This window comes from Ambystoma mexicanum, chromosome 3q, assembly GCF_040938575.1.
Source record: "Ambystoma mexicanum isolate Mex_15411 chromosome 3q, UKY_AmexF1_1, whole genome shotgun sequence".
Classification (NCBI taxonomy): Eukaryota; Metazoa; Chordata; class Amphibia; order Caudata; family Ambystomatidae; genus Ambystoma; species Ambystoma mexicanum.
The window spans coordinates 822,591,536-822,610,116 of NC_090926.1; positions in this window are offsets into that span (position 1 = coordinate 822,591,536).

Sequence of the window (18,581 nt, forward strand, 5' to 3'; positions counted from 1 at the left end):
ACCCACACACCGCTCACCCAACACACCTCACACATCTCACAAATTCCCTATCACAACTTGTATTTTCAAACCACACTCTGTCATACACATACTCACTTACTACGTTGCACTACCAAGTCACAATTTGTGCTCTCCGGTCTCTGTCAAACTCCAAATCATACTCCCAACTCACATCTTATGCTCCCCAATTCCTCCTACAGTATACAGTCTTTAATTCTTGCATGTTACTTCTGCATCTTACATCCTTTCTCCCATTCTATCGCACTCTCCCCTCATCCTTTCTCCCAATCTGCAGCTTACTGTCTCTTTCCGGCCAACGCCTCTTTTCTTTTGGCGCACTACTACCCGTGAGCCCAGGCTCCTTCCACTTTCTGTGCCCTTGCTCCCTCTCTGATTTCTTGCCCAATGCTTCCCTTCTGACCCACTGCTCTCCCTCTGATCTCCCTTTGCTTTCTTGCCTACCACTCCATAGCTCACCCATCCCTCATCCTCTCTATCCTTTCTCTCACATATTGTGACCATTTTAAACATGTTGATGTATGGGGCATCTAAAAATAGAGCAGAGAATGTGCTGTTTTTAGATAACCCATTTATTGTAAATGAGCAGGTCACCTTGATCTCAAAGGTGACCTGAGCATTTTCACCGGGCTGAGCTGTAGCGCAAATGATGCTCTGGACAGCCGCCTTGAATGCGTTTGTGTTGGATGCGCTCTCCTGACAATGGTCTACAGGCTCCCCATGCATTTCACTGTGACTGGCCCTTAAGGGTCCTACCACTGTAAAATGCAACCCAAAACAACTAATTTCTATCCGATTTTAAAGTATTGCATGAGCCAGTAGGGTCAGTAAAGACCATGTAATGCAGTGGCACCCCTCGTGCATCTATTCAAAGTGGGTACATAGCGTTGCCTAAAATTTCTGCACATTTAAAAGCGCTTTTAAATGCACAGAAATGCCCCCTGATTTGGCAAAGGGGTGAAAACGGACATCTGAATGGGAGCATATAAGAAGTGTCTATTCAGATGTCCTTTGTGGATTGGACTGCACTTTATTTTTACCGAAAGTGATGCAATGTGCTTGCAGTTTTCATTTCTTGAGATTAAGATTTGAGAATCTGGACCCTTGAGTTTTTTTTTTACATTTATTTTGCAAAACAGCCATTTTTGTGGGTGTTCTTGCAACTTTTTTAAAAATAAACAGCAATTTTTCACAGCATTTTGCAGGATCGCAAAATAGCTATAAGCTGGAGGGCCTGAGTAAAAGCAGATGGAAAAGATTTGCAGAACATTTTTAAGTGGCACTTGGTGTGTGGAAGTAAAATATGTTGGTAGTACATGTATACTTGCCAACATGATCTATTCCAAACTGTAGGTGTTTATCCAGTCCTAGTTTTTTTTCTTGGCATTCTGGGACTTGTATTTCCACTTTTCCCATTATAAAACTTGGACAACAAGTATGCATGTACTTACAATATATTAAACTTCCACACACCAAGTGGCAGGTAAAAATGTTCTACACACCTTTGCACCTGCTTTTTCTTTCTTTCAGGAAAAAGTTACACACAGTACTGCTATAAATGCACATATGACGTTTTTTACATCGATGGAATGCTCCTAAAAAGAGACATTTTTAAACGCATAACATTTTCTATTTTGCATTCCATATAAATGTCACACTTTCCAATCTTCCAGTCCAGTTCTGGCTTTTTCTTTGCATTCTGGGACTTGTCTCAATTTTAAAATGGAAGAAGTGGAAATACAAGTCACAGAATGCAAAGAAAAAAACAAAACTTGATAAGCACCTACAGGTCATGTTGGCAAAACAGGGGCGCAGGCAATGGAGGGACAGCAGGCAATGCAGCACAGTGTAGGTGCCGTATGACCCCTATGGATATCATCAAATCAGTTGGTGTAACAACACAGCATTATAGGGCAGTCCATCACATGTAGGGAGGCAGCAACTTCAGGGCAGGAGGCACATGTGGCAGCGATGAACATATCTTCCTTTTTCCGTGGGTTTAAAGGCAGCTGTTGGCAGAGAGGAGGTGGGCACGGGAGGCACAGGTGATGGTGACCCGGTCTGAGGTTGCGCTGCATCCAGAGAGGAGGAGAGATGCCATCATGGAGGCCACTTGCAGGGCGGTGTGGGATGCTGAACTGCATATGCTTTGCACCCTGCAAGCCCTCCAGGAATCAACTAAGGCTGAGCTACTGGACGAGGAAGTGGTGTGTAACTGAGCCCTGGTCAACAGGTTGGGAGACATCAGTGATGAGGACTAGCCCGCTGCCTTTGTAAATAGTTCTTTAGGTATAGATTTAATTTCATTTCTCCTCATTTCCCCCAGACTACTTGGACCTTCATTCCCAGCTTTTTGTGTATATAGTTTCATTTAATACAGGTATTTAAATGTTTTCATTCCACGCTTCATGCAGTTAATTTGTGTGTCTGCACCTTTGATTGATGACATTTCACATAGTTTCTCTCTCCATTGAATGTCATGTGTATTGTGGCATGCCTGTCAGTTTGCTGTTGTTACTGTGATGTTTGCGGATGGAGGGATGCAGATATGCCTGACATGTGGTGGTGGGGCCATCAGACGATGGGAGGCTGCACTGGATGTTTCCATTTCAATTTCCATGCGCCGAATCACCGTGTGTTTAGCGTCAGTTTGTCAGTTGGGGATGAGGGTTTTGGTGTGTGTGAGATGCTGTACATTCATGTCAGGTTGCAGTGATGTGTGGATATGTTTGCCATTATGTGTTTAACTGTGAAGGTGGACGTGATGCCACCTGTTCATGTATGTTTGCAGACTTTAATATTGTTTGGATTGAGGGTCCAATATTGGTCATGTGTCTCCTTTGCTCATGCTTCTAATTGCATATGTGCACACTCTTTTGGCTGTAGTGTGTATTTGGAATTATGGTTATTATGGTGGGTGGGCTTGCTGTGTATGGGTGGCCTGATCACATTACTTGCAGCTTTATTTGTCATTGCTGTGTCACTCCCATGTAATGCTCACACGTCCAACAGCATGCACAGTCACCCAAAGCCTGCTCTCATGTCTTGCTCACCCTCTGCCACCTTACTGCAGTTGTGTGACATATTTGCTCTTTCTGTGTGCCAGCCCACATTTCCTGTGTCAGTGAGTCATGCACTCTCTGACTGCACTCCCATCACCCATGGACAGGCCTGTCATTTTGTTGTCCCTGACAGAGAGTTTGCCACCCCTACCACCCTGGACTATTATGCTCAAGCCGTGACGTGCCTGGTCATTATTAGTGGATCATGCCAATGTTTGATTTTGTTTACTGCTGTACTCAGCACACATTCAGTGGCTGTGCTTTGATGCCTTTGCAACAACCCATGGCTAATATGCACATGCCACTTTCCATTGCATTCACTTGTCACACGGGTGTGGTTTGTGCATTATAGTGCTGTATGGTTGTGGTGCTGCAGATTCATGTCCGCCAGGGAATGACAGTGGATGCTCCTTTGGGGGCTGGTGGGTGGTGTCTGGACTTGAGGGGGCTGCCTAGGGTAGTGTCTGAGGTGATCAGGGCTGCTGGGTGGTGTCTGAACTTGAGGGGGTTGAGATGCAGTCGGGTTATATGTCGGCAGATTTGTCGCCTAGGGGGTAGATGGATGGATTCGCAGTTTCGCAGTGGTGCCGCCTTGATTTACGAGGGAGCTCTCCCATTTTCGTTGGGGTGCTGCCTCGACTTAGGTTGAAGGATGCGCCTTTTCGCAGGGGTGCAGCCTCAATTTACAAGGGGGCTATCGTGTTTTTGCAGGGGTGCAGTATGGTGGACCAGGGCTGGACACAGGTTTGTGCTTAGGTTGGGATATGCCTTTTTGCGAGGGTACTCTTGTGTTTTTGCGGGGGTGGTGCCTCGCCTTACATGGAAGGCTGCATGTTTTCGCAGTGGTGCAGCCTCGATTTACGAGGGAGCTCTCGTGTTTTTGCAGGGGTTTCCGTATTGACTTACATGGCAGGCTGCGCATTTCACAAGGGTGCTGCCTCGATTTACAAGGAAGACTGCACATTTTCGCAGGGGTGCAGCCTTGATTTACGAGGAAGCTCTCCCATTTCTGCAGTCATTCTGCATTGACTTGAGAGGAAGGATGTGTGCTTTCGCAGGGGTGCAGCCTCGACTTACGAGGAGGATCTTGCGTTTTTGCAGGGGTACACTTTGTTGGATCAGGGCTTGGCACAGAGGTTTGTGCTTGGGTTGAGATATGGCTTGGTTTTTCATTTTCATAGGGGCATATTGTGGGCATTCCTCACGCAGCTCGATTCCCTTCACTTGTCTTCTATAAATGCACACTTGTCCTTCTCAGTGTGCGGCCCGGCTGGATTTCTGTGCACATTTCCATGTATCAGGCCCCATATGTATACATGTATTCAGTATCCCCATCTATGTTACCAATGTTCTCATGTGAATAAACTTAGGCACTATCATTGAGTCAGAGGTTAACTGGCACCCCCACATATAATCAATGCTCTTTTCCATTGATGTTGTGCAACTCTGCTTCTCCACCCATTATTGATCATAATAATGTTTGTATATTTATATCTGTACAGTAACCCCACCAATAACATCATTCTATTGTTTCCGGTATGCCTCAATTATTTATCAATATCACTGTTGCTGTCCAAACTAAATAAAGAAAATAATTTAAATGGCAGTCATTTTTCTTCTAGTTCAGTCATTTAAAAAGATATGAAAATGGGTGATACATTACAATTATTTTTTTAATATAACCTCTGTACAGTAAGTACATTACACCTAATCTGTAGGAAATTGGCTGAGGGTTGTACACTCATTATCCGTCTCAAACCCTCTGAAGTGTCTAATGAATGCAGAGGAACTCACCAACTCAGGCATTGTATTGCAATCTGCCCATCCATCAAATTGGTACCTACATCACACAAAATCAAGCCAACTCAAAGTTCGTCCCATTTTACAAATAATGCTCTTTTGTCCTACTCCGTCCTACCCATACCAATAATTGTAACAGTAATGATATTTCTATGGGGCGTGTTGATGTATTAGCCACTGCACATTTTAAGCTGATAGGAGATTGCTTTTACTGGCTCAAGTACAGTAAGTCCACCAATCTCTTTTCCTATTTTTGTCTTAATCCCTACTACCTGCTTTCCAGTGCTTCCCAGCAGCAGGTAAACATGTGATTGCGTCGCCCTAAAAGATGTTAATCCACACCTTCATGATGAACCCCCAAAGCATGTGGAATGTGATGAGGTAGCCTGGAGCCTCATGGGGCATGAAGGTTCCAGGATTGTCAGTTGGGTCACAGGATGGGAGATCTGAATAAGAGAGAATGCATTATACACAGCTCCTACCTCCTTTGACCCAAATAGCTCTGCAACTGAAATAAAGTAACTTTCTTTTTATAAATATAAGTGTCTTGCATCATTTAGGTGTACCTGATGAACTCAGATGTTTCAGTGGCAATGAGGATGTTCTTCCAAATGAGTGCAGTGGGTCCTGTGATGACTGATGGGAGCCCAGACGTGATGGCACTCAATAGAGAAGGAGATGAAGAAGTGTTCCCAGAAGAACAAAGCTGATGAGGCCAGAAGTGGTGAAAAAAGCAGTACCCTAGATGCTATGCGGTATACGTCCTGTTGGGGATGGGACATATTTTCCCTTGCAGGCAGCCAGAAAGAGGAGAGATAATAATGCCTTCTACATAAAGGGAAAAAAAGGTACTGTAACATGCTGGGTGTTTGGCATATATATTCAGTGAAAAAACTTTGTTAAAGGGACGTTATGGTTAAGTTGCGCTACTAAAAAACTATGAAATTCAGTGAAAACACTTTGTCAAAGGGACGTTATGGTTCCAAGTAAAACCGAAAAACCCCTGAAATTCGCCAGTTATGGTAAGCTAAGCAACCATAACTCGCGCCACCACTGTGCACTGCTGTGACTAACACCCAGGATATCAAACATGACATCACAAATGTCATTGATGACATCACTGATGACATCACATGTCTGGCTCGCTCTTTTTTCTTTTGCTGACATGTCTGAATGAGGACACTGTTCGGGTCCCCGAACAAATTAAAAGTACATTTTCAATTAATCCATAATATTTTTCAATAAAATCTCACCATGGCACAAGTCCCACATAGTAATCCTGAGTTTCTACATACCTTTTGAAACTTTTCAAACTTTTTTTTTGTGTTCGATCTGTCCGCAGACAGCACGCATGTCCACGAACCGCTCACAAGCACCCCTATAAAAGACCACACCCTAGAGCTTATTCTCATTGTGTTTCTGGCTATTCTTCAGAGCACAGCTATTTCTCCAGCAACTTGCTGATTACACCATCGAGATAGCATCCCTGGCTGCAGAACTGCCACCTGGTGCTGCACCTGCTTCAGCACCACCCCCACCCCATCCACCACCACCACCTCCCCAAGGGCCTGAAGAGGGGAACAGGAGTGAGGATGCAGAGGAGGAAGAAGAGGATGATGAGAATGAGCTAGAGGAAAACCCTACTACCCGCACTAGGCGTGAGTCTTGGGTGTGACGGTTATTTACCATTCATGGTAATTTTCCTAAGGCTCGTGCGAACCGTGTTACCTGCAATGAGTGCAAAATGATACTCAGTCATGGGAAGCACGGTAAGTACAGCTTTGGGACCACTACTATGAAGCGACACCTGAGGTCATTTCACCCTGGGGCTATTCGTAGTGTTGTACCTTGCGAAGCACGTAGCAGGTTGATTCCCTCTACTTCATCCTCTGTTTCTGATCCTGTCACCACAAGGACCACCTCTGTGGGACAGCGTCTTCCTCAAGCTGCCTCACAGGCCATACAGTTGTATGTATGTACTGTGACACAGTACTCTGCAGGGGGGAGCGACTTCGTAGTGCTTTTGAGACTATCGTCTCAGAGCATGAGAAGATCTGCTCACTACCCAAATAAAACCCACTCTACATCTTCCTCTCTCAGCTCGCCCTTTCTTATCCCTGTGGTTGGTGCCCCCCCCCCTTTACCTTCCTTTCCCCTCCTCTCCTAGTGTGTCATGTATAAAAAACCAAAAAAAATACAAAATATCAAAAATCAAAAAAAAATAAGGCTCTTTTCAGAGCCGCCTTTCACAGTTAGAAAATAGAAGTGAAAATAAATGAAGCAGGGCCCTTTGTATTTTTTAGAAGTCCGCTGACAGTTTGCGAACATTTAAAAAATTGGGTTGCTACCCCATCACAAACATTGCAATTTTCTCTGGGAAGAAGTGGTAGCTCTGAAAAGAGCCTTTGGGTGGTGTTTGTAAGTCAAAAATTATAAATGCTTAACACCTACTTCAAAATGGTTGTTGTAATTCCAAAAAAGGTCGCAATGCATTTTGTACATTTCTCAGAAAAATCTGATTGCCAGCATAAGTAAGGTGGAGTCCATCTCTGCGAAAAATGTATGTACTACGAAACATAATATTTTCATTGTGAAAAGAGGACATGCCAAAATCTCTTAGAAAGGCACAAAAAGCCTTATTAACATTGTGCCTTGCTTTTTCCATTTGTGGACTAAATGAAGAAGAATGAAGCCACATTTGTCTCTGCGCAATCCGTGAAAATATCACTTGAGAATTAGGAAACATGTCCATAACCTTCCCAAGTCCTTCTTTCATAACAAATTGCAAAAAAATTCCAGTCACATGTCCTAAACTGTTCCCTCCACAATGAATTACAATTATGTCTGGATGTTGCTCTGTCTCCAAACTAGCACAGAGAGGTAGCAAGTCCAACCACTTCATTCCACGTACTCCATGCCAGTGTACTTCCACATGTGGGAATCCAAGATCTACAGCTACTCCACAGCTTTCTGCATGCACCTTCAACCAATGTATCCACGAATCTCCCAAAATCCAAACAATCTGTTTTCTGAAACACACAGCCATAGCTATCTTTTGTTCTCTCAGCAAAAAGAGCATCTGAGAAACCCTCTCCTGGCACAACACACCCACTAAGCTTTCATGGCCAATCCCTTTCAGTGCTTATTCTCATCTGCATGACTTCTGAACCCAAACATTCCCAGATGTAACTCCTGATGTCCGCGAACTACCGCCATGTCCACGGACATATCGTAACATGAACAGCCCTTCTACCATTTCCACTTCACTCTCTCTGCCATTCCCTAATTGGATGTAGCTGAAAAATCACATGACCATGCACCAATCACATTCAAGACCTCTAGATCTAACTGCATCATCATAGATCAGCACTGCAAATGTACTGTGAATCTCTCTGAGTACAAGTGTTATAACATTGGCAAGAACCATCTACCAGAAATACTGTACAAGTCTCCAAGATTTCTATTTGCAGCTCCATGCATATCCATATGCATGAACACAAACTTCAGGTATGCATATATTCTGTACTGTAGATGAACACATTTTCAAACAGACTTTTAGATTGTGTAATCTGTAAAATGAATTTACTGTATTTTTTTCAATATCCTAAAATCAACTATCACTTATAAACCTTTATACTATTTACTTTCTTTATACACACACACTCTAATCATGTTAAACTAACATTTTTTAAATGAAATATATAGACTACATATATTCAAACAAAATTGCATGCAAGCACAATCTATGTTTAAATCTTTAAAAAAATACTTATACAATTTCATATTTTTTTGTTATTATTTATTAATTTACTTAATTACTTTAATTTAGACATGGCATTGAGGCGCTATTACCTAGAACAGCTTGCTTACAGAAATAGTGGTATTCACTGGTATATTATAAATTTCACAAGACATAGTAAAGATATTTTTTTTGCTACAGTTAGTCATTCAATACAATTTGTTCATTAAGAACATATCATATACTGAACTGATGCAATGTATCTTATGTAAATAAATTCGTTTAATGGTTTTAAAGAAGGCACTGAGGATTTCAATTAAAAAAATCAATATCTAAATTAAAAACAGCGCTATATACAAACAAAGTTACTAATTTGAAGCTTTTACAATTGCAGTGAAGACCAGTCTACTGAAAAGAAGCAGCCGAATTCGAAAGAACAAAGAAGAACTAAGAAGTTACCTGTTAATTTAAGAAAAAAGTAATTAGAATATCACCATAATATTTGTATTATTAATCAAACATACTATAACATTAATACAAGCTATTTTGGTGCCTAAAAATAGAGATTGTGTACCATTTTGTACAAACAGAGATTTACAGCCAGAATGGCCCACAAATTCCTATTTTTGGACACACAAATTACCCAACTGAACTGCTACAATTTTCATATTATAGAACAAACAACTGTTTTAATTGTATATATTAGATTTACTATTTGTACTTTTCCACACCACTAGCTTACTTTTTTTTTGTCATCTGAACCCCAGTTTAGTAACACATAAATTCAAGAATACCTATCCCTACTAGTTGTAGTTCCCAATGCACAATCACACACCATTACATACATCTTTATCATCTTACTCAAACACTCATGCACACAGCACACATACATTCCAGAACACCCCAACCCATATCTTCTTTATTTTTTTCAACAGACCCTAAAGAATGCCTACCAAAAGTCAAGTCCGTAGAAAGCAACGCAAAAGTAGAGCAAATGAAAATAAATGTGTCCAACATAAGCATCCATCTCTAGCAGAATTTGTAAAAAAAGTTGAAACAAAACAGCTAATACAGTCATTTAGTGAAACACAAGAAGTTTCAAGTACAAAAACTTTTCCTCCTCTATCAAAATGTAAAACAAACCAAAACACAATTAACAGGCAATCAGCAATCACTACAGTTAAAACTACTTCTTCAAATTTTAATATAGTGCAAAGTAAGCATACCAAGAAAGGTATTTTAGCCAAAATGTACCGTCACAATGTCCTTCAAAATCTTATAAAAACAGGAGAGAAATCAGGTTCAATGCTTAAAACCTATCGTAGGAAATTAATCTTAGAGGCGTTGATGGACAGTGCAATTCTTCTGAAAAGAAAGTTATTTATTTTACTGTTAAACAAAATGAAACCACTAACAAAACTAATAACTAAATTTCAAAAAAGACTTCTCAATAAGCGAAATGTCAACAGAAAGAACTTCTTAAGTATCTGCGGAGATGAATGGAATCACACTACGAGCACAGAACCATATTTTAATGAAGAAGCGTACAAACAAAAGCAAACAAATACAATTGCCATACATAGCAGTGGTCGAGGTTATGAAAAAGTGAATAATACCATAATGGAACAAGAAGCACTCCTTACAAAAATATTCCCTCAAAACTTAGAGTTACCCCTCCATTCAACTGAATCAGAACGTCTAGTGTACAAATGGCCATGCACGTCAATCTGTAACATTCCCAAACAGTGTTTCAAATCTTTACGCCAATTCCTCAATAAATATGTAAAAAGCAAAGACAAAATCAAAATTAAATTACTGCAAAATTTGGATACCTGTCCAGTGCGCAAGTACACAGGACTACAAGAACATTCATTGGCCTGCATTACAGGACCTACTTGTAAAACCACTTTCCATGATATCAAAAGAATATCAACACATCATTCAACTATAAGAAATCTAGTCTATAAACTGTGCTATGCTAAAAGTCCTGCTTTAGCACTAGCAAAGTTAAATAACATCCTTCTACATGGTACAGCAAAAGACCTACTTGAAGAAATTCACTATATCCAGAAAAAATATTTTGGAAGTGAAAGCCATTTACAGAATGAAATAGCTTTAAACCAATTAAGCAACAATTCTACAAATGGCAACTTTTTGCTAAACACATACAAAAAAGAAATACTAAAATGTAAAAGTACATCAGCTGAAGTACCAAACCATGTATGTGTATGTTGCCATAGAACTTTTTATAAAAGTAACACAAAAACTGTAGACCTATCATACAAAATAGAAGACAATGTAGATTGTAAATGGTTTGAATTAGCTCTCTACCTTGTAGCAGAAAACAAATACGAAATAACTGAGCCCTTAATACTTTGCAGTTACTTGACAACAACCAAACTCCTTCATGTGCTATCACAAATAATTTGGAATTATACCCAGTACCAAAACCCCTACAACAACTTAATTTATATGAGAGCATCATAATTCAAACAGTACACCCATTTCAAGCAATAATACACCTTCAACCAAAAACAGCAAAATTACCTCATTCTGAATTGGTAAAAAGCATTCGTGGAAAAGTAGTTTATTTACCATTAGATCTAAAAGAAAATGTGCATACTCCAGGAGTGCAATGTCCAATGCAGCAATCTTTAATTATATTAGTAAATGGAGTACCTACAAAAGACAAAAAAATATGGCAACAGCTGGTAGATTTATATAAAGTTAGAAAAGCCTTTCAATATCTTAAAGAGAATAATGAATATTACAAAGAAATTAATATCGAAGAAAACTTGAAGGATACAACTGAAATAATTCAAGAAACACAAGAAGCTGGTCAATTTGAAATCCTAGATCCTGCTACAATATCACATACTTTAGACCATTATGCAATTCATCCTTTGCACTGTAATGACACCGTAGAAGATGCACTGGAAACTTACCAAATGCGTCAAACAAAAGGATTGCCAATCAGCATATGGGAAAAAAGTATAGAAGCACGTGCTTTTGCTCTACTCTTTACTACTGGCAAAGGAGGAAGGTATGATATTAGACCTATTCAAATATCAGCTTCAGAATACTGCTCATTACGGATGTATTCTGAAGATCCCTGATTTAGACAAAATGTGGAATACGTATTCCACCTACTCTTTGAAAGTGAACTAGCAACTTTATGTTACATAGTTGCACACATATTAAAATCAGGATCACACTTTCAAAATATGGGAGCTACACAATTATTAGAAAAATGCAACAAAAGGATGAGGTTTTACAATCAAATATTACAAATCTATTAGCAAATATGCGTGGTACTAAAGAGTACTGGTTTCGACGTCATGGAGATGTACGTTTTATGATCAGAAACCTTGGCCCACCCACTTGGTTTGTTACATTAAGTTGTGCAGAATATGCATGGGAAGATTTACATGATTTCCTACGCATATCAAATAAAAACAAAACAAACATAGATATACTAACACCTGGAGAACTTTGTTCTTTGGATCCTGTTAATGTTTCAAGATATTTTGACCATCGCTTCATTGCTATGCTACATTCTATTTGTAATAAAACTGTTCCTCCCCTTGGAGAAGTGCAACACTTCTTTTGGAGAATAGAATACCAAGCCAGAGGAGCACCACATATCCACATGCTTTTATGGATTAAAGATGCTCCTAAATTTGGTGAAGACAGTGATGCCACTGTTTTACAGTTTATTGAAAAATATGTCAATTGTGAAATTCCATCAGAAGCCACAAATAGTGATCTTCATGCACAAATTTTACAATTTCAAAGACACAAATGTGGAACATATTGTCATTGCAAATACAAAAACAAAGGGAAATACTACACCAAATGCCGATTTGGTTTCCCTAGACCAGTTACAAATGCAGGTCAAGTGAACAACCTCATGTCTTCAGTTAGACATAGGGCCTCATTACGACTCAGGCGGTAAGGGTTTTACGACGGCGTAAACAGCGCCGACCCTTACCGCCTGAGTATGAGGTCCCTTAGCGCCATGGCGGATTTAACACCTGCTTTTAGCAGGTGTTAAAATCCATGGCGCTAAGGGACCATGGAGTTAATTACGCCACCGTAATTTACGGTGGCGTAATTAACGCCTTCCCCACTCCCATTATGCCCTATGGGGCAAAAATGGGAATGGGGAAGGGTAAATGGGGATTGGGGACTTACCGCCCCACCAAGGTCGGAATGGGGCGGTAAGTCCGCCAACCACCATGGCGTAAACGTAGTTTACGCCATGGTGGTAAAGTCACGGCCCAGGCGGTAACTTACCGCCTGGGTCGTAATGAGGCCCATAGTGTTAAATGTAAGTCACCTAAAAATACATATTACATAAAAAGAAAGAAGAAGAAAAATATATCAATGATTATAATGCAATCATTGCCCACTTATTGCAGAACATTTTACTGCAGTTGCACGATATGTCACAGCATACTTGACTAAAGCAGAAAAGACAGAGCTCCAAGACCTCTGGAATGACCTGTCATCAGATAAAACAGTATCTCAGAAATTATACAGCTTGGACATAAAAATGCTCACCCATAGAGAATGTGGATCATATGAAGCAGCTGATCGTTTAACTGGTACTGCATTGTATGGTAAATCTGAAAATATAGTATGGCTAAGTCTTGGTCCAGCTAAATCTAGAAAAAGATTTCTAAAATCATATGAAGATACAGAAACAATAGCCAAACATGATCCCAACAGCCAAGACATTTTAAAAAACAATTTATTGGACACATACTACCCAAACAGAAGTAATACTTTGGAAAACATGTGTCCACATAGCCCAAAACTACACATACAAAAATAATATGAAACCTGATGAAAAAAAAGGTAAATATAGAGTAACAAACTGTGAAGGCGGCTTAGTTAAACTCACTAAACCAAATTTAATTAATCATATCAAATTGTCATTAAAGACTCCTCAACATAAAGAAGTATATTACATGTCCCTGCTACAACTCTTCAAACCATGGAGAAACGAAGAACAATTATTAGATAACTATGACTCATATGAGGATGTTTTCAAAGCAAATGAAAGCATTATAACTGATGTAAACTTCACACAATGTTGCACAATGAACAGCAACACGAAGAAGAACTCCAAGCCCAACTAGATAAGGACACTCCTGACAGTAGTCAAACTTCTGTAACAGGAAGCCAAGAACCACTGGGAGAACAACTAATAATAAATGAGGCAGAATTAGCTATGATAGAAGTAGAAAACACCATGGGGCCGATTCATGGAACAAACGTGCGCCGAAAATCTTGGCGCAAGCAGGCGCAAGCACAATAAAACAGTGCGATTTATGAAAGTCCCTGCGCGTGTTTACCTCCGGATGTGCGCCAAACCCGTGCATGGCGCACAAGTCACTGCAACATCCCGAAAGGTGTGCGCGATGTGCACAGTGAAAGCACACAACCTCGGCGCATACACCAGAAAGTGGGCGGAACACGGGGCGTAACGCGCGGAATGGGGAACAACGCGCGAAAATTAGGGCGTAACTGGGGATGTACTGCAGGGAAGCAGACGGAACGCCCACACGCACTCGAACCACACGTATTCATGGAATCGAATAGGGCAAATCCACGCACAGCCAAAGACACGCACAAGCCGAAACACGTCCGCCACACGAAGGCAGGCGGTAGCGTCCCTGCGCATTACAAAAGTGGCAACATACAGCAATTGGGCCTGTGCGAGCGGGGCACGTGTATTTCGGGGGTGCGCGGGAAGGTACATACGCTATTGAGCGGGGTACGTGTATTTCGGGGGTGCGCGGGAAGTTACACACGCGATTGAGCGGGGTACGTGTATTTCGGGGGTGCGCGGGAAGTTACACACGCGATTGAGCGGGGTACGTGTATTTCTGGGGTGCGCGGGAATTACACACGCAATTCCATCAGGGTACGTGTATTACAGGGGTGCGCGGGAAGTTCCACATGCGATCTCATCAGGGTACGTGTATTCCGGGGGTGCGCGGGAAGTTACACACGCGATTGAGTGGGGTACGTGTATTTCGGGGGTGCGCGGGAAGTTCCACACGCGATTCCATCAGGGTACGTGTATTACAGGGGTGCGCGGGAAGTTCCACACGCGATCTCATCAGGGTACGTGTATTTCAGGGTGCGGGGGAAGTATCACACGCAACATCAGCAGGGTACGTGTATTCCAGGGGTGCGCGGGAAGTTCCACACGCGATCTCATCAGGGTACGTGTATTTCACGGTGCGGGGGAAGTATCACACGCAACATCAGCAGGGTATATGTATTCCTGGGGTGCGCGGGAAGTTCCACACGCGATTCCATCAGGGTACGTGTATTACAGGGGTGCGCGGGAAGATCCACACGCGATCTCATCAGGGTACGTGTATTTCAGGGTGCGGGGGAAGTATCACACGCAACATCAGCAGGGTACGTGTATGTAACGCTCACCTGATTCCCATGGAGGCGCAGGTCTGGCTTCGAGTGCTGATGCTTCTTCAATGGTGAAGCGCAGGACTCTGAAGATGGACAGGAAGGGCCCTCTACTCTGGCTTCTCCGGCTTGCAGGAATATTCCCCTGTGCGTGAAAAGGGAGTATTACCTACTGACTGAGTTATGCTCAAGCCTCCCACTCTCATCCAACCCTCCACGATACCCTTCCACGATTCCCCGTGAAGTTTCACCTTAGGGTCAGGAAGGATGAGCTCTCCATCCTGCTTCTGATGCAGGGGCGCGTTGAAACCCAGTTACTTCACTGGATAGAGGATTTATGGGAGCTCAGGTAAGCTTGACTATTCAGGTAAGGCTCTGTAAAAGTTCTGTTGCAAGTTCAAAAGTCCAAGCTTAATAATAATGTTCATTGTCTTTTTGCAGCAAGCGCTAATGCTTATGTCTTTTTTCCCCTTAGGGGCCGGGGTTCGGAATGCCGGAGATATGGCACCGACCCGAAGTGAAACGTGCAGTTCCAGTTCCAGTAAATGACAGGTTAGTTCTGCATGAGCGCTCGGGAACTGACTTTGCATACGCTCATTCAATGTCTTTGTCTTTTTTCCCCATAGGGGCCGGGGTCCGTAAAATGCCTGGAAGCGGCAAGACCCGAAATGAAATGGGAAAGACCCAACAGGTAAGTCTTATTCCCTTCCTTCTCTCACCTCTTATTCTTGTCTTTTTCTCTAGGCTCTGGGAAGTGGCTGTGAATCCGGATGATTGCTGCTGAAGATGGAGGAACCCAGGAAAGGTGAGTCACCAGGAAAGGTGAGTGAAATGCAGCGCTGCAGCGATCGTAACGAAATGCTTTTAAAAATAATGTCTTCCCTTTCAGGATCGTCGGTGATGTCTACGTGGTACAGATTTAGCTGGTAAGGTCTCATGTCTCCCTTTGCAGATGACCCAGGATGCAGACAGGTGTGGATGAAGTCCAGATGCAGGAGCTGACACAGTGAGCGTCCAGCTGCGAGGAGCAGAACAACGCGAAGCGTGAATTGCTGATCGGGTGTGGTTTAAATAGCTTTGGGAGAAGTCCCAAGTGTGTATCCTTCCTCCGATCAGGTATGTATCCTTCCCCGACCACACCCGGGTGGAAAGTAGTCCCACAGGTAAAGTAGTTCCATTCAGCCCTCAAGAGGGCCGGGATGAGGCAGCATGGTCTGCATCAGGTAAGTGCACATTAAAACACTTGAACACATGTCTAGCTTTATGAGCCTGGCGCCTAAGGCGCCAGGACAGAGGTCCAACATGAGACTGGCGCCTAAGGCGCCAGGACTGCGTCCAAAGGGCCCCAGCTTGGGCCCGCTGGCACTCCCCTGGGGGAAATGATGCCTGCCTCTGGGGTCGCTGGGTCGGACCTGGCTCCTTGGAGTTAGGCATCATGACAGTGTATACCAGGGGTGCGCGGGAAGTTCCACACGCGATTCCATCAGGGTACGTGTATTACAGGGGTGCGCGGGAAGTTTCACACGCGATCTCATCAGGGTAGGTGTATTACAGGGGTGCGCGGGGAGCACCACACGTGAATTGCACGTGTGGGTCCTCCCAGGTGTTCCCTCTACACCCTCCACGGCCCCTGCAGGTGGCTCACACTACATGGGCCTACACTGCACATGTCCTGCAGGCACACCATCCACCATGGCCATGCCCCCCAGCCAACCCACATGTCAACTTGCACTACTGCCCATCAACGCATGTCCCCCTGCACCCCCAGCCACCACAGGCACCCTCCACCAGGCCCCCATCCATGTCTCCCACCCCCCCATCCCCAAGCACTGTGGGGCACCTGCCAGCAGGCCCCCACCCATGTCCAACTCAGGTACCCCTGCACCCCCACCCCCCAGCACTGTGGGGCACCTGCCAGCAGGCCCCCACCCATGTCTCCCACCACCCCCACCCCCCAGCAGTGCAAGGGCAGCTTCAACCAGGCCCCCACCCATGTCCCCTATTACCCCCACCCCCCAGCAGTGCAGGGGCAGCCTCCACCAGGCCCCCACTCCTGCCTCCCACCACCCCCACACCCCAGCCACCAGGGGCACCCGCCAGCAGGCCCCCACCCATGTCCAACTCATGTTCCCCACCCCCCCACCCCCCAGCACTCTGGGGCACCTGCCAGCAGGCCCCCACCCATGTCCAACTCATGTCTCCCACCACCCCCACCCCCCAGCACTGTGGGGCACCTGCCAACAGGCCCCCACCCATGTCCAACTCATGTTCCCCACCACCCCCACCCCCCAGCACTGTGGGGCACCTGCCAGCAGGCCCCCACCCATGTCCAACTCAGGTTCCCCACCCCCCACCCCCCAGCAGTGCAGGGTCACCCTCCACCAGGCCCCCACCCATGTCTCACACCCCCTCACCCCCCAGCACTGTGGGGCACCTGCCAGCAGGCCCCCACCTATTTCTCCCACCCCCCCCACCCCCCAGCAGTGCAGGGGCACCCTCCACCAGGCCCCCACCCATGTCTAACACCACCCCCACCCCCCAGCAGTGCAGGGGCACCCTCCACCAGGCCCCCACCCATGTCTCCCACCCCCCAGCACTGTGGGGCACCTGCCAGCAGGCCCCCACCCATGTCCAACTCATGTTCCCCACCCCCCCACCCCCCAGCACTGTGGGGCACCTGCCAGCAGGCCCCCACCCATGTCCAACTCATGTTCCCCACCACCCCCACCCCCAGCACTGTGGGGCACCTGCCAGCAGGCCCCCACCCATGGCGACCACCCCCCCGCCCCCCAGCACTGTGGGGCACCTGCCAGCAGGCCCCCACCCATGTCCAACTCATGTTCCCCAACACCCCCACCCCCCAGCACTGTGGGGCACCTGCCAGCAGGCCCCCACCCATGTCCAACTCATGTTCCCCACCACCCCCACCCCCCAGCACTGTGGGGCACCTGCCAGCAGGCCCCACCCATGTCTCCCAACCCCCCACCCCCCAGCAGTGCAGGGGCACCCTCCACCAGGCCCCCACCCATGTCTCCCACCCCCCACCCCCCAGCACTGTGGGGCACCTGCCAGCAGGCCCCCACCCATGTCCAACTCATGTTCCCCACCACCCCCACCCCCCAGCACTTTGGGGCACCTGCCAGCAGGTCCCCACCCATGTCCAACTCATGTTCCTCACCACCCCCACGACCCAGCACTGTGGGGCACCTGCCAGCAGGCCCCCACCCATGTCCAACTCATGTTCTCCACCACCCCCCAGCACTGTGGGGCACATGCCAGCAGGCCCCCACCCATGTCCAACTCATGTTCCCCACCCCCCCACCCCCAGCACTGTGGGGCACCTGCCAGCAGACCCCCACCCATGTCCAACTCATGTTCCCCACCACTCCCACCCGCCAGCACTGTGGGGCACCTGCCAGCAGGCCCCCACCCATGTCCAACTCATGTTCCCCACCACCCCCACCCTCCAGCACTGTGGTGCACCTGCCAGCAGGCCCCCACCCATGTCCAACTCATGTTCC